This window comes from Myotis yumanensis, unplaced genomic scaffold, assembly GCF_028538775.1.
Source record: "Myotis yumanensis isolate MYYU_CA2020_CCGP unplaced genomic scaffold, mMyoYum1.0.hap1 SCAF_4, whole genome shotgun sequence".
NCBI classification, from domain to species: Eukaryota; Metazoa; Chordata; class Mammalia; order Chiroptera; family Vespertilionidae; genus Myotis; species Myotis yumanensis.
The window spans coordinates 72,887,063-72,909,431 of NW_027223755.1; the positions used below are offsets into that span (position 1 = coordinate 72,887,063).

At 38.0% G+C, this 22,369-nt stretch overlaps 1 pseudogene; it reads right to left on the bottom strand.

Annotated features, from left to right (window-relative positions):
- Window positions 1-20,150: 20,150 nt before the first annotated feature.
- LOC139008154 (signal recognition particle 9 kDa protein-like) lies at window positions 20,151-20,394 on the bottom strand (annotated as a pseudogene).
- Between the last annotated feature and the right edge of the window lie 1,975 nt (window positions 20,395-22,369).

The following is a 22,369-nucleotide window of genomic DNA, read 5'->3' on the forward strand; positions in this document are numbered from 1 at the left end:
ATTTTAAATAACCATATCATAAAGTCATTTTTCTACCATTGGTTCTGCATCAACTCCTCTAAAACAGCATGATTTTATTTTTCTTAAATATTTAATTTCTTTAACCTGACATTTTTACATGGTAGAGAAGAAAATTTAACATAGTACAGGATAATATAGAATAATTAATTACAATTTCCAAGGCCATGCTTTGTTTTCATTTTCAGATCTCTGACTTAACAATCTTCAACATAGACAGTAGATTTAACTCATATAACTGACTAGTGGCCTGGTGGACGGATTCGTGCACATTGAAAGGAAATTAAAGAAAGATTCGTGCGGTAATGACGTTACTGCAAAAAATTACATGTCAAAATAGTATATATAATATAGTATTATAAAATTAAAACACGGGTGCGATTGGCACCAGCAAGAGCTTTATATGTATTGCGCATGCGTGAGTCAATGTTTATTTTTAAACTGCCAGTGCACGTCGTATGTACAGGCTGGTCAGTCAATCGGACGATCAGAAGGACGGATGGTCAGTCACTTAGCCTTTTATATATAGAGATTTTTCTCTCCAGGACTGGGAAGGAAAGGAAACATGAAAAAGTTAAGGGTCAGGCACTCCCAGGGTCATGGGAGTATATTTCAACTCTGTGCCCCAGGTTGCCTTACTTGCCTCACCCTAGCCCAGGCTTTATTGTTCTCAGTCCCGCAGTAGGAACTGCCAATGTGCTAAATGTTCATTCAAACAGCCGTTACTTTGTCCAACTACAAGTGTATGGTCCTAACTCTCCATCCAGGTGCAAGTTAATGATAATCCATGGCCCTTATTTCACATTCTAATCCCAAACTAAAAATTATGTAAGTAATTTCTATTTTAAATGAACAGGAAACTCATGCCATTTTACTAAGACAAATTTCTTATTTTTGTGTGGAAAATATCTCAGGTGCCAATTATTGTATGATCCTGTTTTCCTAATGGCTTGGGGAAATAGATGGTTTATGTAAAAACACTGAAACATTGACCATAAGATTATCACTTTTTTCCATCACTGATTATGGGTGAAGCAATATAATGCCATGGCTTTCAAAGCCTTCTACATTCTTACAGATTTTTTTCGTGGATCCATATTCATGCCTTAGTTTTAATGCTGAAACATACTTTCTGGACTTGTCTCTACCACTGAATTACCTCAGACAAGGGACAATCTTCCTACACTTTATGTTACCTGAATAGTGATGAGTTAGGAAAAGATAATTTTTTTTTGCTGTAACAATATGTTAAATAATAATATTGAGAGCATGTAGAAAATATGACAATCAGAAACTATTGTTTGATTTTAGTAACACATATCAAATGATGGCTTGAAAATTTATTGGTAATACATTGAACATCCTAGAAGGGGCCTCTAGCAATTGCTTAAATAGTAGCTCATCATCGCTTTTCAATCAAAATGTAAGGCCCACTCAGGGACACAAACATGAAGCAGGGTTTCTCTATGTTGTGTGTTCATTAATAAAGGATTCCGTGGAGGGAAGTATTTGGAAGTTTGTTTCTGGAGCTTTTTAGAAAGACTAAAAAGGGGAGGAATGAGCTATTTTCCCACGAGAAGAACTTGGACTCCCCCCCATACCGCCGCAGCCTCAGCTAGAAGCTTCTGGAGGCTCCCCCAACAGAAGCACAGCCTCTCTGGAGACCGAGGGGGAGCCCTAAACTTTGAGAGCATTACCAGTGAGAGAGATGAACAAGCCCTGATAGCAAATCCAGCAGAAACCTCAACACCTTTTTCTTTCTTTTTTTTCCTGGAGACCTTTTCAAACCCTTCCCTAGTCACCGAGTAGAAAGCAGTAAATTAGAGCTGCAGGCTCAGAATTTGGAAGGCGCTGGCAGGGGCGGGCTGAGTGATTGTTTTCTGTAACCCTCCCGCCTGCCCTGGAGTCATACATAATGGAAAAGGAGGTAAATAAGAATTGAATACCTGAAGTCTCTTTTTTCTTCTGTCCTTTGATGACACCGCTATTTTATTTATGATTCCCCCAAGAGAAGGAAACTTCCCTTATGTACCGTTGCTTTTGTAAATTGTTAAAGAATCGCAAAAATGAAATACTTCACAGCTGGTTTTTCTCTATTGCCTCTTTCCTGCTGTCCTGGCCCCTTTAATGTGATGGTTTGCCCACCCCTGCTTCCCTTTGTCCACAGCCACCCTATCCCGCCCACCCCCCAAATAAACCCAGCCTGAGTTTCACTGCACCCTGTTTACCAGATCGAATGCGTCTTATGTCCACGGAGCTTGGTGTAGTGTGCACTGCACTCTCCGCTTTCACATTGTATATTGTTCTGTCTCAGGGGCGTGTTTCAGATTGACAGTCCATTTTCTCTGTTTCGTGTTTGCAAGAGAACTGAGTGAGCAATTGCACAGGGTGAACAGTGAATATAGGAAATGCAAACAGCTCAGGTCTGGTTTGCTTTTAAATATGATTCTCAATAGCTTGGGTGGGAGGAGGGAGGAGAATAAAATGTTTATCTGAATCATCTGTGCAGTCCCTCAAGGTTTCACATTTCTTCGCCCAAATAGATAGAATTTGATATAAGGGCTCTCTAATTCAGAATCTAGTTTCTAGCATTTGGTGGTGTTGTTTTTTTTTATCTCTAAAGGAAACTTCAGGACTATTTTTTTTTTTAATATCACCCACCACCGGGAAATTTAAGAGATTGAGGATACGGGTTCTTCTGTCATGTTACCTTCCAGCTGGAGGGGATTCCTTTAATAGAAAGGATCTGGAGTGGGAATAACAGGTTAGATCAGTGATGGCGAACCTATGACACGCGTGTCAGAGGTGACACGCGAACTCATTTTTTTTTTGGTTGATTTTTCTTTGTTAAGTGGCATTTAAATATATAAAATAAATATCAAAAATATAAATCTTTGTTTTACTATGGTTGCAAATATTAAAAAATTTCTATATGTGACACGGCACCAGAGTTAAGTTAGGGTTTTTCAAAATGCTGACACGCCGAGCTCAAAAGGTTCGCCATCACTGGGTTAGATGATGTGGAGGAAGAGACCAACAAGATGCTGGAATGATGAAGGCTTCATGTAATAATTCTTAACAGATTTAAGGGGGGGACACAGTGGGAAATAAAACCTTCCACACAGGCAGGATTCTTTTATGACTCAAGATTACCAAATATTCTGACTTTCTACCTTTGAGATTCTTTTGCACACACCACTCCTTTAGAGCAGAATAAAGTGAGCTTGAGGAAGAAATAAAGGCCAAGAGAGAGGACAAGTTACACTGGAATGGCATTACGGGGTACGTCATTCATGGCAATGAAACTCTAAAAACTCAAAGTCAGAAAAATTGTAAGTTTCTTTCACATTCATCCATTGAATTCCCTTAAACTGTACGGTCTACCTGGCAGGAAACCATGGAGTTTGTTGCCCCTGGGTGTCTCCAGCCCTTGTGTCCTCAGAGTGTATGCACTAGGTTTTTCCATAGGTAGTCTTTATTTTACACTATACATTACTGTGTGCATTATATATGTATGTTACAATATGCTACATGACACTGTATCTATTAGAGATGTATCTATCACATACATACAGAATTGTATACCAAAATCATGCCCTGTGGGGGCAGTTTAAGAGATTTCAAGAGTCCTTTCGTCTCTACTCAATTTTCACTTTATACACTGACTCTACAAATTAATCCCCATGTATGATCACTGTCATAATTATGCTGTTTTGATTAAGTTTAGGTGCCTTCACTCAGACAAATCACATCTGTGGTAACTGAAAGTCTGCCACAGAAAATGGGAGAGATGCCAGAAGAGTGGGAAATAGAAAAATGTACCAGTTTTCAAAAGGACGATAAAGCCATGGTCCAGAAATCAAAACCTATAAAATTCATTTTACACTGATCTCCAGCAACAAAGAACAACTTTTGGATATTTAAATAATTTGGAAGCATTTAGGAAATGATTGCAATTAGCCAGCATGGTTGCAATAAGAATAATTTATAACAAGCAAAGCTAATTTTTTTCAATCATACTATATTTACCTGTTTTTAAGGAAAAGTCATAAAGATAATAATTCTCAACTTTGTGATATTCTAATGGAAAAAAATGAAGAATAACATTAATTTATGAACTGGCATCAAATTAGAGGGAGATTTCAGTCGAATCCTTCCTTAGTTTGCACTTAGTTCCATCTTGTTCAATGTTTTTCTTTAATATCTTGGATGAAAATTATAGAACAATTATACCTTATTTGTGAATTACAAAAGCATCTAGACAACAGAGCAAATTCAGACAATTAGTATTACAAAAAAATCCTTAGCAAACTGAATTTGAAGAGCAAGCTAATAAAATTTCATTTTTTTATAAGAAAAATATAAAGCCCATCACTAAGGTGAAAAACTTAATTTTGCATGCACAGAATTAGGCAGAGCTGTCTTAAACCCAAATCATGTGAGAAGAACTGGACTTTTCAATGATTGAAAGTGTAACATGAGGCAATCATATGATGTATCTAAGAAAGCCTTTGGTCTTTGGTTACAGTTCCAGTCCTCAAGGAAAAGTCTAATTATCTTCCCATTGAGATCCCTACAAGTTGACCACACGTGGAGTATTGTATTGACTTCAGGGAGACACATCTTAAATCTAATCCATCTTCCACATGACAGCCTTTCAGCTACTCGAAGACAGCTTTCAAGCTGCCTTCTCCAAACTAAGTACCCCTCTTCTTAATAGAATGTGTTGTGTCACCAGGACAATTCCTTATTAATAACAATGCCCTCTGCACATTTGTCAACAACTTTCTATAAATATGTCATACAGGATTGGACGGAATGTTCCAGATGTACCCTCACCTGTCTGGTGTAAATTACTCTTATGTTAGTAAAGTCTAATATTATAGTGAATCTACATCATACATGCATTTAATTTGCACTAATACTACTACACATTTTAGAAAAAATAAATAAAAAGGGATACTGCCACCCAGTGAATATACGCTCCTGAGTAAACATGAGATGAGAAATGTGAATCTGGACACTCGTGGCTCACAAATTTAATATTTCTGATAGTGAGGGGTGACGATGTGTATTTTCTATTGTTGTTTAGACTCATTCCTCAATGCACTGCATGTGACTTTGGATAACTACATAAGACACAATTCATATGTATATTTTTTTCCAGTTACCTCACATCATTGGACTTACAGCCAATTTTTCACAATGTCAAATGCTTGGTATATCAGTTCTACTCTCTCTTATACTTGTACTGTTGTTTTGTTTTATTTTGTTTGAACTTCAGTATAGGGTTTTATGTTTGTTACTATTGCTTCCTATGAAATTTGACCCATCATTCCAGACTATTGTTTTGGGGATCAGATTGCCTCATACTCAGCCTTCTGTCATCTAGTGTCCATGATAACCAAGACTTGACCCCTTCTTCTTGGTTGCCATCGCTGGCTCATTAAGATCTTTGCTTAAACTACTTACTCTGTTTCACTGATTTCTAAAATGCATATTTTTCACATTTTTATCTATTTGAAATTGTGTCTTAAAATCAGTGGCATCTTGAAGAAGATAAGACAAGTCTTAGGTGCGTAGAAAATATTTGCAAAAGGCACATCTGATAAAGAACTACTATCCAAAATATTTTTAAAAACCTCTTAAAACTCCACAATAAGATAAACAACCCGATTAAAAAATGGACCAAACGTCTTAACAGACATCTCACCAAAGATATACCGATGGCAAGTAACCATATGAACATACGGGCAACGTTCAATGGTAATAGGGTATTGCAAATTGAAACAACAATGAGATACGACTACACACCTATTATAATGACCATTGACAACAGCAAATGCTGGTGAGAATGTGGAACAGGAGCTCTCATTCACTGATGGTGCGAATGCAAAATGCTAACAGCTACTAAGGAAAACACTTTGATGTTTCTTACAAAACTAAACATCCTCCTACTAGATGATCCAGCAATCTCACTCCTTGATATTAACCCAAATAAACACACAGGTGTTTATAGCAGCTTTATTCATAATTCCAAAATTGGAAGCAACCAAGATGTCCTTCTTCAGTAAGCAAGTAGATAAATAAACGGTAGTTCCTTCAGGCAATGGATAAAAAGTGCCAAATAGAAATGCACTATCGAGCCATGAGAAGACATAGAGGAAACTAAAATGCATATTAACAAGGGAAAGATGCCTATCTGAAAAGCCTACATCTGTATGTTTAAACTACATCATTCTGGAAAAGGCAAAACTATGGAGACAGTAACAAAAAAAAAAAAATTAATAGTTGCCAGGGGATAGGAGGTAGGGAAGGATGAATAGGCAGGGCGGAGATTTTTAAGGCAGTGAAAATACTCTGTATGTATGACAATAGTAGATATATGTCATTCTACATTTGCCCAGACTCACAGAATGTACACCAAGTGTGGATTCTGATGTTGGCTGTAGATGTTGGGTGATAATGATGTGTCAGTGTAGGTTCATCGATGGTAACAAGTGTATCCTTTGGTATGGGATGTTGATAGTGGAGCAAGGCTGTACATATGTAGGAGCAGGGGGGTATATGGGAACTCTGTATTTTCCAATCAATTTTGCTATGAATCTAAAAATTCTCTTTAAAAATGAAGTTTATTAATTTTATTTATTTATTTTTGTTGAAGTTTATTAATTTTAAAAGATCATTAGGATCTTGAAATTCCTGTTGGCCAGGTGGCAGCCAGGCCTGTGTATGCAAAAATGTGGTCACTGCTGCTCATAGAATCTGCACTTCAAATGAGTTAGGTGCACCTTGGGGACTTTTCATATTAACTTTAAAATATCTTCAAAAAGATTACGCTGTGATTCAGCTTGTGAAACAAAGAGCTATTATAGATGTGAACAGCACAGACACAGAGCAGTTGGGTATATATTTAATGTTAATGCAACAAATGCCATTGGAGTAGTGAGCAAACTATATTTTCTTGAGAATGCAGGCCCTAGGAAAGGATGGTCACAAAAGAGCGCAGATCCATACTATATTTATTCCTGGGATAAACACTAAAAGACTATCAAAGGAAAATTATGTATATAAGAGATATTAACAAATCCTGAGAATAGATTTTTTTAAAATTATGCAGGGAGGGCCTTAGCTGGTTTGGCTCAGTGGATAGAGCGTTGGCCTGTGGACTAAAGGGTCTCACGTTCAATTCCTGTCAAGGGCACATGCTTGGGTTGTGGGCTTGACCCCCGATAGGGGACATGCAGGAGGCAGACGACCAATGATTCTCTCTCATCATTGATGTTTCTATCTTTCCCTTCCTTTATGATACCTATATCAAGGTATCAGAAGGGCCACCACCCTCTGAGACTTTGGGTAGAATCCTTTCTTCCTTGCATCTTCCTAATCCTCTCTTGGGAATCTATTGTAGGTTTTTGCTGTGTGGTTACTGGAGCTTATATAAAACTTCATCTAGATATAAAACTCCATTTTACACTGACTACAACTTTGATTTTGTAACTTCCCTTTTATTCCCTCCCCTTTATGTTTTGGGTTTTATTTTGTTTGGAAATACACAGACATTTTCAATGGAAGCAAAATGGGGCAACGGCGTCACAGCTAACAGGGATAGAGCTAAGGCGAGGCAGGGCAGGTGCTGTGCCCAGGTCATGGAAGCCACGGAAGCCTGGAGGAGGCAAGCAGGGGGAGGGGTGACAAGGGTGGGGGGCCTGGCTTGGGGGCCGGCAAGGAGCCCAGGCTGCCAGCTTCATCCCTGGGGAGGAGCGGAGGCTCTGCCCCAGGTGGTTCTGCGAAAATCTCAAGGGTGGGCACCTGGCGGCTCCCAGAGACTCCTCAGCTTAATTACTTAATCACACCCCGAGAGTAATCAATCAACCCAGGAGTATTTAACCATAGCCTGCGAGCTGAGTGAGCCTGCGAGCTGGAGGTGGGCCGGGTGGGAGCTGGAGGTGGGCCTCAACTCATCACTCAGAGTGAAAAGAAAGAATCATCCTCCCCCAAAACCCTTTCTCAAGGGGCCACAGAATTCGTTTCTATGGACTCCAGAATATGTGTCCAGAATAAAGAAGTGTGTAAGTATCACAAAGGTAGGGGAGAGCCTCCCCAGGCAAGAGATGATCTCCAAATTACATGGGACCAGCAGAAGCACCTTGGTAGAGGGTAAGAATGAGATTGATTAGCAGAGGCAAGAAGAAGCAGGTGGAGATAGACAGCACATACTCTGGATGTGACGAAAGCTAAAAAGAGAGGTTCTTCTAAGTAGAATGGGTGAGCAAAAGTTTTCTGTTCTATGAATAACCCTGCCAGCGGAGTGGGGGATTCCAGCAGTGGTGACGAGCTGGCTCTGGCTGGTGAGAGCTGATTGTGTACCTCTCTTCCCAACTCCACATTCTGTGATATCTGACAGGTGGCCTGAGATGAGTCTTGGTAGAATTATGTAGTGTTTATATCATAGAAATATGCAAAATGATGCAAATCAGAGCCTGCTTTTTAAAAAATACTTCCAGAGAACTGGATTCTAAGTATTTGTGAACATGCCATTGGCTCCTAGACTCTTTGAGTGAGCTGGAGGTGGGCCGGGTGCCAATAAAAATATATTTTTTAAAAAATTATGCAGGGAGGAAAAGCTGGTGTGACAGTGTCATGTGACTTAAATGATAAAAATTTTCATACAAAATAAAAATTGTAAGTTATTAGAAAGCAGCATGTAGTTTAATAGACATCACTTTTTCTTATCAGTATCTACACTAATAAAAGAGAAACATGGTAATTAGCGTACGACCGCTACCCATATCATCAGGGTGATATGCAAATTAACTGCCAACTAAGATGGCCGTTAACTGCCAACAAAGATGGCGGTTAATTTGCATATGTAGGCACAATCCAGGTAGGCGAAAGGGAAAGCAGGAAGAAGCCCCCTGCCACTGACAGTGATGGGAAACCCAGGGGGGAGCTAAGAGCCGGGGGCAGCCATGATCAGAGAATCCAGCGCCTTTGCCACCCTGGGAAGTAGGGGTGGAGCCAGCGATGGGAGCTGGGCACGGGCGAAGCTGGCAGTCCCAGGAGCTTCCCAGCCCCAAACCCAGCTTCTGCAATCCCTGACCACAGAAGCTGGGTGCGGGTCAGGGAAGCGTCCGCGGCCAGCGTCCCCAGCCGCGGCTTCCCAGCCCCGCACCCAGCTTCTGCAATTGGTGATGCCTATTTCTGCATGACACTTAACTGACTACTCTCCCTTGAAGCACAGAAGAAGAAGAAGCCCCCAGAAGAAGAAGCCCCCCACCTTTGGTCCTGGCGCCAGGGCCTGGGGCTGGCTGCAGCCCAGGAGATGGACAAGCTACTGGCCAGAGGTCCCAGGCTGCAGCCACCCAGAGAAGCTACCAGCCCTGTGGTCCAGGGCGCCAGTGCCTGTGGCCAGGGAAATAGGTTCCCTCTTCTCCTACTACAGTAATTACTTCAATATTCCCCTTCTGAATTTCTCTCCTGTGCTGCAACCCAACTCCACTTTTTATCGGAAGGATACGGAACAGAGAGAGCAGTGTTAAAAGCTTACATTTTTAAGCTGGTAAGGTTGGTACTTAAACATATAAATGGAAAACTAGAGTCCTTAAGGTAACAAAGGCTACAAAGGACAGGGACAGCGCATGACCTATTATATCCAGCAATCCATATGGGGGCTGAAAACTTTGCAATGATGACAATTACTGAAGATATGAATCAACTAAAATAGTTGACAGGGACAATTCTTCCATCTTTGAAAATATCTACATCAAATCTGTTTAAATAGATTTTCATCTGCATAATATAACACATTCTGACAAGACTACCACCTCCACCAATGTGGTCAGTGTTGTGCTGTAAAATGTTTAATAACTGAGGGACCCCCCGCCTCGAGTGCACAAATTTTGTGCACCAGGCTACTAGTATATAATAATGCTCCATCTTATAATCAATAGTGTCTCAAGGCAAAAAAAAAAATGATTTTATCCACTTGTAGACAATCTATACATTCATTGATGACAGAATTTTCATAGTGCCTTAGAACCACTGATGGACCAGTGAACTAGCTGTGAATATTTTCCCTTGATAGATGTGAAGGGAAAACAAATACCCTTTGAGGTCTACACAGGATAATAAAAGAGCCTTGTACGTGGTGGTTAACAGGTGAATACAATCAATGGAGACAGGCTAATTCAAATAAGCAATTCCATGAAGGAAACTTGATGCACCTGGAAGCAGATGAAAGCACCAAAATCATCAACATCGTCATCATCTTCTCAATAATCTCAATAAATTCAACAGATTAAATTAGTTTATGAAATCATAAAGACTCTCAGGTTTAGTGAAATACAAAACCAACATGGATAGATCTTTGATAAATAATGATGAGCTAAAAAAAAAATAAACAAGTTGCAGAAAGAGAATAAAACCATTCCTATAGATTTTAAAAACTCACAAAATAATTCTGTATGTAAAGTGTAGATACATTCATATGTACAAGAAACATGGGCACATATCTGCTTCAAGATGGTGGCTGCCTCTGAGGACTATGGAAATGGGATTTGAGAAGGGTACAGAAGAGCAGAAAACTGTTTTTGCAGGGTGGGTTCTTTTATGATTATCACCTGCCATGACAGATGAATCCTATCTGCAGAGCCATCTTTCCTATACTGGGGTTCAAAACAAATTCTTCATGTCACCTGTAATGGGCTAAGAGATGGGCTTTACTGAGCAAAGAGAGAACTCCTGTTCCAGCAGACCTCGTTTTATTTTCCTTCACTTTATTATGCTTCACAGGTGTTGTGTTTCTTACAAATTAAAGGCAAGACCTTCCCCTAGCAAAAGGATTACAACTCGCTTTATTGTGTCATTCGCATTACTAGGGTGATCTGGAACGAAGCCCACAGTATCTCCATGGTATCCCTGCAGAGAGAACCAGGATCAGCAAAAAGAGGAGACTTGGGTCTCCATCTCTCCACCATCGCACAGAGACAGGTGAGTGGAGGGCTAGTGGAGGGATATTGCCCTCCTGTTTTTCTGCCTTTTTTTACAGGTCAGGGTGAGAAAACATTCATGTTGATGGGGGGAAGTGCAGGCTGCCTGGTGCCAGGAGGTCAGCATTTTGGATGTCAGTTGTTCGTAGACTTGTCTGGGGAAGTCAGCTGTCCTTCACTTGAGGATCGTGGAGCCCATGGAAATTTGTTGAACCCCTACCAGGGTTAGAAACCACCAGTGCCATGGGAAGCTGAGCTTGGGAGTAGCCCTCCAACAGGGAGATGGGATGCCCTTAGTCTCAGCTGATTTGCTGCACAAGCAACCTAGAGTGAGTTCCACAATTATTTCCAGGAAACACAAACCAGTTCGCCATGGTATTTGTAATGTTTTGTGTCCTAAAAAACAAAATGAGGGGAGGGAATCTGAAGCAAAGTCCACAATAGCTAACAGTTGTTACATCGGAGTGGCATGTATGTGAGTGCTTGTCACATTACCTTCTTCACTAAGAGGTACAAAGTCCTATTTGAAAGCCCCCTTCCCCATCCTCTAATCCCACTGATCCCCAATACTGTAATCACTGCAATTTTGAAATTGCTGGGTTGCTCCTGCTGTGTTAGGAGTGTTGCTGAGAAGTATCTCTCTTTGGTTTCTAGAGATTCTGGATTGCTTCATATTGCGTTGGCTTTGTTCCCCTTTGTGACTATAACCGACTGGGGATTAGTCTCTCATAACATAAATGCAACAGAGTCAAAAGCCAAAGTCTAATTTACATGGTGTAAAAAGATGGTTAAGAAATGTTTTCTGGAGGGTGGCTGGGTATTCAGTCCCTTCATTATCATATCATCCATTAGAGGTCAGACATGTCCCCCGAAGGTTTAAATTTTTCCTCCACATAGAACCTAGTTTGGGTCCAACATAAGAAGGGTGTTGTGACTAACCCGTTTTCTGTGCTTTGACTTTGATTTTAATCTTTACAAAAAGCAGCAAGTGTGTTTTGAGTGTGTGCACATTCACACAGTTGGTATCTATCCATTCATCTATCTATCTATCTATCTATCTATCTATCATCTTTCAATCTCTCTCCTGATGCATTATTATCTCTTAATCTGCTGGTTCCTTTTGCTTCCTTCAACACTGAGAACAAGAAAATGGCCCCTTTCCTCCTTGGTTGAAGCACTAACTAACAATCTTTTTACTTATCGCTTTTAAGCCAGTCCTAGAATGTCCCCATTCTCTCCATTATAGAGGGATAACATAGAGTCCCTCGTTTTATGCCTACTAAAAGTAATTTTTACTTATACCACAACCCTGAACTTTCGCATTATTTTTTCAAAGGAATCTCCCCTGGCCACCCCCTTTCCCTTCGAAAGGCCACTTTTTGATCTAGTTACATTTTTATATGGAAAACATCTTAAGCAGCTCCAGTTGCTGATTTTAGAAAGAATAAAAACAGAAATGATCCGAGCATTTGGCAGGAACCCGAGACCTGAGCAGCGAGCCGCTGATGCATTCCTGCTGCAGAAGTGATTTGTTTTGTTTTATGAACTTGTACAAGCAACTCTTTATTTTTCACAGCAAAATAGTCGGTAAAAGGGAAAAGACCAGCACTCTGGCGGGGAGCTCACATTCAGTTCTTTAACCAACTTTTAAAAACATGTTTTATGTCAGTATCTAAATTACATAGAGCAGCTGACACACTCTCTTTTTTTATTGTTGTTTTTGTTTAAACTCTATTCTGAAAGTGGGTGTGAAATAATTCTTTTACTCTTATTTCTGGATCGGCTTTGATGAGTTAGATATTAAATATGACTGGTTCAAATGTCACATCAATGCAGGGCATAAGTGTCAGCATTTAGATGGAGAATAATTGGATTCATATCTGTGTTATGTTTTGAAATTGCTGGGTCAGTTCTAAGTCTCCTGCTGTAAATTCTTCTCGGCAGGCCCAAGTAAAAGGAATGTGACAGATTTAATACCTAGAATAAGTTATTAACTGTAAGGAGCATAAAACAGTGGCACTGCTGAGCAGAGAACATTACACTGCTCATAATTCTGTAAGTGAAAATTAAAGTCTTTTTTATATCAGTGAAATATTTTTCTTCATTAACTCTCTTGCTCTACTCAAGTAAGTTCTTTGTGTCTAATCTAATGTGGAACAATCACTTTAATTTGGCCATTTCACTCATGGATGTTTAAATTTTAAAACCCAAGTGTGAGAGCAAGGATTTGATAAGAGAAGGGAGTTGTTTTAATGTACCACTTCCCAAAAGGTCAAGTGGCTACTGTTGACTGTGGCCATGACCTTTCCAGAGAATGAGTTCTAGACCAAATCTCACCATAAAGACCATGAAATATTTTTTGTCATAGTGTAGACTTTCCTTTCTGTCATGGCCAAAAGGAGGGAGAACTGAAGTTTAGCCTCACCAGTTAATTAGAAAATTATTAGAAAAAAAACAGAAGGCAGGGGAGCAGAGGGCAGGAGAGGGATCATAGAAAGGAAAAGGGAAAGGAAAAACCCAAGAATCCAGGAGGAACAGAGACTGGTGTTTCTCACCGTTTCCTGGCAGCACCAGGATCTGGAGTAGTGGCTGGTGCTGGCAGACAGCTTGAATTTCTTTTCTGTGGCAGAATGTCAGCAGTGACCTGCCTGTGGTTGTATGTGCCAGGCCACTTCCACTGCAAGAAAATTCTCCATTTCTACAGCACCTTGCCTCATAAACCCAGGGTAAGTAGGGCAATTTAACGCCACAATTACATTCACTCCACCATTCATTTTATTAAACATTGACTTGAGTACCCCCAATAGAAGGAGTCCCTGTTAATAAAGTGCATTACTTACAAGCTTTTCTCAAACTTTAATCATTCAATACCATCTTCTCTATTTTGCACACATCTATACAGGCACTGCTTAAAGCACTTTATGAATATTAGCCCATTTAATTCTCATAACTGTCCAGGGCCCCCTTTTGTTACAAATGAGGAAGCTCAAGGAAATTAAGTAATTTGCCCCAAGGGTTTCAGGGATACTGCAAATATGTTTTTTTATAAAGTAACTATTCACAAATTTTGTCATATACACATCTCATCCATATATTACTTATCTACTATTTTCTTTACATTATTTACTTGTGTCTACTTAAATAAAGTCATAGTTAAGAAATATTATCACTTCCATAAATGGAAAATAAATAATACCATGAGTTTAATGTGATAATTATATTTATGGAGATAAATATATATGCTACTTCATACTCATGAGTGTGGCTATAACAAGTGTTGGTGAGGATAGGGAAAAATTGGAACTCTCATATACTGCTAATGGAAATGTAAAATGGTATAGCCACTATGGGAAACAGTTTGATTCCTCAAAAAGTTAAACATAGAGTTATCATAAGACCAAGCAATCCTACTACTAGGTAACATTACCCAAAAGATTTGAAAACAGGAACTCAAATACTTGTATGTGGATGTTCATAGCAGCATGATCCCTAATAGCCAAAAAGTGGAAACAGCCTAAATGTCCATCAACTAACTGATGGATGGGTGAAGAAAATGTGGTACATCCACACAATGGAATATCATTTGGTCATACAAGGAATCAAATACTAGTGCCTGATACAAATGAATGAACCTTGAAAACACTATGCTAATTGAATAAAGCTAGATACTAAAGGCCATATAAATATTTATTCACAATAGATATCCAAAATAGGTAAATGCATAGATACAAAATGTAAATTAGTGGGTTTTGGTAGACTGAGGGAATGGGAGAATGGGCAATGATTACTTAATGCCTATGGGATTTCTTTTGAAGATAATGAAAATGTCCTGGAATTCGATAGTAGTGATCAATATACTTGGTGAATATACTAAAAGTCACTGAATTGCACACTTTAAAAGGGTGAATCTGATGATGTATAAATTATTTCTCAATAAAGCTGATATTTAAATAAAAATAATAAACAAAAATTCCAAAGGTGCTGCAGGAATACTGCAGCTATTTTAATTTACTTACAAGGCAAGTACTTTCTTTGCAAATAGGACACAGGAAAGAATGGATTGTGAGGCTAGTAGAAATAATTATATAGATATGCACATATTTATGCATTACATTTTTTAAATATATTTTTCATTGATTTCAAAGAAGAAAGGAGCGGGAGAGAGTAGAAACATCATTGATGAGCCCTACCTGTTTTGGCCCAGTGGATAGAGTGTCGGTCTGCTGACTGAAGGGTCCCAGGTTCCATCCGGTCAAGGGCACATGCCCGGGTTGCCGGCTCTATCCCCAGTGGGGGCCGAGCAGAAGGCAGCCGATCAATGGTTCTCTCTCGTCATTGGTGTTTCTATCTCTCTCTCCCTCTTCCTTCCTCTCTGAAATAAAAAAGAAAAGAAAAAGAAAGAAACATCAATGATGAGAGAGAATCACTGGTCAGCTGCCTCCTGCATACCCCGCCCTGGGGATCGAGCCCACATCCCGGCCATGTGCCCTCACTGGGAATCGAACCATGGACCTCCTGGTTCCTAGGTCGACACTCAACCACTGAACCACACTGGCCAGGCTATCCATTACATTTTAAAAGCTGTGTTTGTATTTCACTTAAAATAATTTCATATATGCTACCAGAGGTAAAGGTGCCAAATTTAGGGAACACTATTGAATATCATAGTAGTTAAGCCCCAGTATCAACAGCCTGGGTTTGAATCTCAGTTCTAACACTATGTGAATTAGGAAAATTTTCTTAATGTCTTTAACCCTATTTCTTTATCTGTAAAATGGGATAACAATTCCTGGTGGTGCCAGTATCAGGGAAGCTGGGTATATTAATTTTTTAAGAGAACAACATTCCTTGAGCCCCTGCTCTAGGCTAGCAAGGCAATATGCTAGACACATTATATTTAATTTATTAAATTCTCACAGAAACCTCATGAGACCCAATTTAAACATAATAAGCAAATGGATAGTCCTTACTATGCATAATTCCACTAACTGCTATTGAAAACATAATGCCTCCTACTCTCATATCCACTCACAAGATGTGTGAATCAGAATCACCTCCTTCAATTCTTTAAATTCAGATTCTATTATCTTACAGACCATACTTCGTTTTTAAGGTTATAAAACATCAATTTATGATAAAATTAAAAGATTATGTCATTATTTTAACCTCTCATAAAACTTGTACCAAAAAATTATCTGTATTTTATTTACACTTCACAATTTACCAGTTGCTAGTGTTTAGTACATACCTTCGAAAGGATTATATCTTGGAATACTGAAAGAATTTGCCCCCAAATCTATAAAAGTTGCCAAACAGAAAAGAAAAATAAATACAGAAACCATTACTCAACTTTTAATTGACACTAGGGTCTTAGTATACCCTATTGGCGTCTGAGGGGCCCACTCTTGTACTACAGCATTCATTAACTAAAAATAAATTTCAAATGTGCAGATTCAGTGACAATAATAATAAACAAATGCCAAATTACTGAAATATATTATACCCTTGCACCAGCAATCAAAATGAGCTTGGAGTCTCTGAAAGTCCATGTGGCAATGAAAGTATGGCCCCAACTGAATCAGAAACACAAGTGTGAAAACCCTTTTCTTTTAAAGAGTCTATATAACATGTCCTGGGGTCATAATTCAGATACTAAGCATACTATTACTTCTATCTCTTAGTCTCATGTTTGATTAAATGCTTAGGAACCTACCTCACAGGGAGATGCTATGTTGACCAGTCAACCTTGCAAAACAGTCAAGGTTACTAAAACAGGCTATGTTTATAAGACAGGGTCAAAAAGAATTTAAACAACTCCTAGTGCATCTGAGGTAATCCCTGGTTTAGTTTTTTTCAAAAGTTCCCAGTCTGTCCTTAATTATTTCTATTCAACTCGCCCTTTACACATACAGAGCCAAGTAGGAGAATTGGACCCGTGGGTTTTGCATTTTCATTAAAAGCCAGGGGTAACATATAACCAACTTGAATTGTGGGTGGCAGCTCACTTTATGATTTCTTCAGAGGAAATTTGACAGAACACATGGAGCTAGGCTGTGCAACAGGATCACTATTTGCTTTGCGAATGTGTGGGTGTAAATGGTATTTGGCAAGCATTCACCAGAACTTCTTACATAGGCCACAGATGAATTATTGTCCTTTCTGCTCCCTTTCAGTTACCAAATAAAAAGGTCAGATTCATGACCCTTTAAAAATAGTACAAATACTTTTTAGTTTGATGTAGTCCCATTTGTCTATTTTTTTCTTTTGTTTCCCTTACCCTAGGAGATATATCAGAAACCAATATTGATATGAGAAATGTCCAAGATTTTACTGCCTGTTTTCTTCTAGAATTTTTATGGTTTTGAGTGTAACATTTAAGTCTTTAATCCATTTTCAGTTTATTCCTGTGTGTGGTAAAAAAAAAGGTGGTCTGGTTTCTTTCTTTTCTTTTTCTCTTTTTTTTTTTGCACATTTTTGTCCAATTTTCACAACACCATTTATTGAGTAGACTATCTTTACCCCATCGTATGTCCTTGCCTCCTTTGTCAAATATGAATGGACCCTAAAGGCCTGGGTTTATTTCTGGGCTCTCTGTTCTGTCCCATTGACCTACATCTCTGTTTTCATGCCAACATCATTCTGTTTTGGTCACTATGGCCTTATAGTATAGTTTGATATCAGGTAACATGATTCCTCCAACTTTGTTCTTCTTTCTCAAGATTTTTGCACAGCAAAAGAAACCATCAACAAAATGAAAAGACAACCTACTTGTAACCAAAATAAAGCTAATTTTAAAAGAGGAGAGAATTTCTTTTTACTTAGAACAGTCTTAAATATCTAAAAGCTGATAGTACTAGGTACTGGTGATTTGTCTCATTTTGTGGGCCAGGGGATGAAGCGGCCATACCTTTCTGGAGAGCAAACTGATAATATTGATGGTTGCCAAATGGGAGGAGGCATGGGGGGGGATGGGTGAAAAATATGAAAGGGATTAAGAAGTACAGATTGCCAACTATAAGAATAGTCATGGAGATGTAAAGTATAGCATAAGGAACATAGTCAATAATAGTATTATAACTATGTATGGTGTTAGATGGATAATAGATTTATTTGGGTTATAACTTCGTAAGTTATATAAATGTCTAATCACTATGTTGTACATGTGGAACTAATGCAACATTGTATGTCAACTGTAATTGAAAAATATTTTCTTAAAAAGATGTAAATATACCTTCTGATGCAACAATTCCAATTCCAGTAATAAATCCTAAGGAAAAAATCAAATGAAAGAGCAAAAATGTATGCATACACATATCATATAAGCATATACATATGTATATGTGTAATTATATGTGTCTGTATGTATGTGGTGGCATTGAATATAATATAAAAAAAACATCTTGAAATAACCCAAATCTCCAAAAAGATGGGAATAATTAAATCATTTATTACGATGCTCTCTTACAATAAAAATAACTATTAAAAATGATAATGTAGCATTAGATTTATTAACAGGAAAATTCAAAGGGATATTATTAAGTGAGAAAGCAAATCCCTTGGTCCCTTTATTTTTTGCAATAGATGTGTATAACAAAAAGTCAGGAGCTACATTAAAATAAGAACATGTTTATATGTGAGCAGGTAGATTTTGAATGATTTTTTCTTTCTCTGTATAGTTTAACTTTTTTTGCAATATATATATATATATATATTGCTTACAATTTAAAAAAATTTCCACTTTATCTTATTTACATCCTCTTGCTCAGTTTTAGAAATAGCAAACAACATGACTACAAGTCAATCTATCTAATACTGAACATCCCAATTACCACTTGATACCTAACTGTTCTCTCCTCTCTATTTGGGAACATCTGATTTTTAAATTGCAATTTCTAACTTTCCCTCGACCTGTGAAACACAAGAAATAAATGGGAGTGATAGAACAGTGACAGGTATTTATGTTTCTTTTCTTTCCCAACACTTCTAGCAAAGTCCTGCTAGAAATACATAGAGTATTTACTCAATAAACACTGCTTCAATTGCCGGGTCACAAGAACTCCTGAAACTTTGCAGAGTTGTACATAATAGTCTGATATCTATTTAAGGACTAAATTGGGTTTTCTAAAAAAAAAATTTTTTTTTAATGAAATAGATGATACTTCTTGGGTTATCTTAAAAAATGAAAAAATTATACTTCCCTGAGGTTTCTTCTAGATTGAATTAACACTAAACAGGGTTATACTATAATATATAGGAGGGAGGGATTTCTCTCATTTGAAAAGACATAATTTATAAAACAGAAGTCATCAGACTGATAAAACAGTTATTCTTCTGCATTATTTAACAATAGTGAAGTATGACAATGTGAATTTGGCAGCATTTTATGACTGAGTTCAGAGAAGCCTTAAAGCCTTTTTCTTGTCATTCAGTGAGAAGGTGTCCGGTATCAATCAGTAAGCAGGCAAGGTGGAAGGCAGTGTTTTTAGCTTGTTTAGAAGGTGACCAGGGCAGGGCATGTTAATCTTGTACACTTGTGCCCTAGGACTTTTAATAAATACATATATATATATCATCCATCACCATCTAAATTTTAAAATATAATTCAGGTCCTTGGATATACTGGATTACATTGCCAATTCTTTGCCAATGACTCATCTTTGACTAGAGAACTCATGTAGATATTCTTATCTGTAATGTATAATTCTTTTTTTTTCAACAAAAAATATTTTAATGTAGGAATCAACATATGAACATCACATTAGTTGGTAAAATTCAGGTTACAGATATAAGATAAGTATCAAATAATATTCTTCTGGCTTAGTAGAAACAACAGTTGTGATAGTCATGCTTAGCACCTTGGTTAAGTAATGAGAGGAATGGGCAGGGGTGTCAAAGAGGTATGCAGAGATTTAACAGTTCCCATAATCCTTAGTCCTTCTGAGAAGCTCCGCATGGGAAATATGTGACAAATGTCCTGTAATATGGTGGCTTCAGTCTATCAGTGTCCATTAAATATATGGAATATAGACATTAAATATATGGAATCTATGGACAGTAAGGATTTTCTGTCCCAACACTTCCTCAAATTCAAAAGACATTTATTTCCTAAGAATATGGCAAACAATGTTCATTTCAAACCAATCAGTCCATTTCCATGGCAACACTGCGGGATTCCTTGGCTGCCATAAATCGCATCAGTTGACTGTGGAATTTCTCAATGTCCTTTACATCTTGAGCTTGGTCTGATCTATACACCAAACAAACTAAATCACCTGTTATTTTAATACACAAACTCCCATCAGAATGCCTATATTTGAGAACCACACGTGCCTTCATAGGGTCCGCGAGGTAGACTGAACTCCTCCCATGTCTGGAACTGCAGCATCGTGGGCCCCTGGCGGAACCGGAGAGGGAGGCAAGGCCAAGACCAGAGCGTGAGACCCAGCCCACCTGCCCTCCTACCTCCCGCCGCCGCCACCCAACACCCCGGCCCAGCCGACCAAGATGGTCAGTAATGTATAATTCTTAAAGAATTAAAGTTTAGTTTAGACTGCTGGGCTAAACCGTAAATTGTATGATGTCATTTAAGTATATGTTGCATTTATTGCTACGTTCTTTAGGTGTGGAGGAATTCTTCACTTTCACCCCAAAATTTGCTTTCCTAATTTGAACGTAATACATACTAATTGAAGAAAAAAAACTGTGATAATGCATAAAGGAACAAAAGTGGAAATAACTCATTTTATACCACCCTCAAGTAACACCATCAATATTTTTGGTACAATTTTTATAGCCAAGAGATTAAGAATTAAAGTTGTGGAACCAGACTTCCTGGGTTCAAATCCCAGATCTACTTCTTACTAACTGTGTGACCTTGAGCAAGTGACTTTATGTCTTTGTGCTTCAATTTCTCAAAGGAGGGAGTGGGTATAAGAGCAGGTACCTTTATAGGTGATTATGAGAATTAAATAGGCTAATAAGTACAAAGTGCTTAGTACAATACCTGGCACATAATCTCAGATTAACAAACTTTAGCTATTATTTCCATTTTTAAATTTATACATTAAACATATGGAATCATACTGTTTTGTATTCTGATATTCTGCCTCTTCACTTAACGATGTACCTTGAGCATCTTTTTTTCCTTTTATTTAATGAATATCTTTCCATGTTAATTAATAGAAAGCTATGAAATCACTCAATCACTACATAGCATTCAGTTGTATGAATGTACCAAGTTATGTAACTAATCAAAGGAAAGAGTTCTAAAGGATCTATTCTTCCATATTATAACCTCATCATGAAGGTCCAAATGAGATTATTAAGCCAAAAAAGTGAAAGAATAGCCTTCTACTAAATCTTTAAAGTTTTTTAGTGTCTTCAAAAACTAATGTCAAAAGAAGAAAAGGAGGAAGAGAAGGAAAAAGAGGAGGACAAGGCACACACTAAACACACAGACACACACAAAAAAAAATTAAAAATATTAATGTGCTCCTGATTGTTTATTCTCAAGAAATAATCTTAAAGGCTATTCAAAATCTTCTAAGTTAGTTTTGACTAGATACCTTTCTTCAGATTGTTTTAAAAGGTAAACAATCAATCAATTAACTCTATCAGCAATATATAAAAAATAACTAAGAAACTAAATTTTAATAAGACCAAATCAGGACTGACCTCAGATATTTGTGGTATAAAATATAGAGACCATTTCAGTACATATTTCTATATAGACCCTTTTTTGTTATGAGACACTATAAAATTTATGGTTTTACAGAAAATTTTATGGCTGTTTTATAGTATTTACAATGCTGATGTTGAAGAAAAATTATCTTATCTACCTGGTATTATCACCCAAAGTTTGAGTTCATGACTATATCAGACTCACAGGCTAACTTTCCATATTTTAAAGTCACCTACTTGTAGCTTGGGGAGAATACACACACACACACACACACACACACACACACACACACACGCCAGATTATTATGACCACCTGACCTTTGTAAGCAAATTAGCTATAATTTCGCGCTGAAGTTGCTAGAGGGCCAGACCATTATAAATAGGGAAGCAGGTTGTTTACCACAACAGTAGAAGTTATTTTTTTCTGAAGATATGGGTAAACAACATGATTTAACAGCCTTTGAACGTGGGATATATTTGAACGTGAGTGGCCGGATTATTATGACCACCTGACGTTTGTAGGCAAAGTAGCCGTACACTGCATCGTATGGGATATGGAAGCTGAAGGCCTGTTCAAACACCTTTGCTGTCTGCAGTTACCAAGATAAAATGTCTCCAATTCGCACAGGAACACAAGGATTGAACAGTCCAACATTGGAAAAAAGTCATGTGGTCCGAT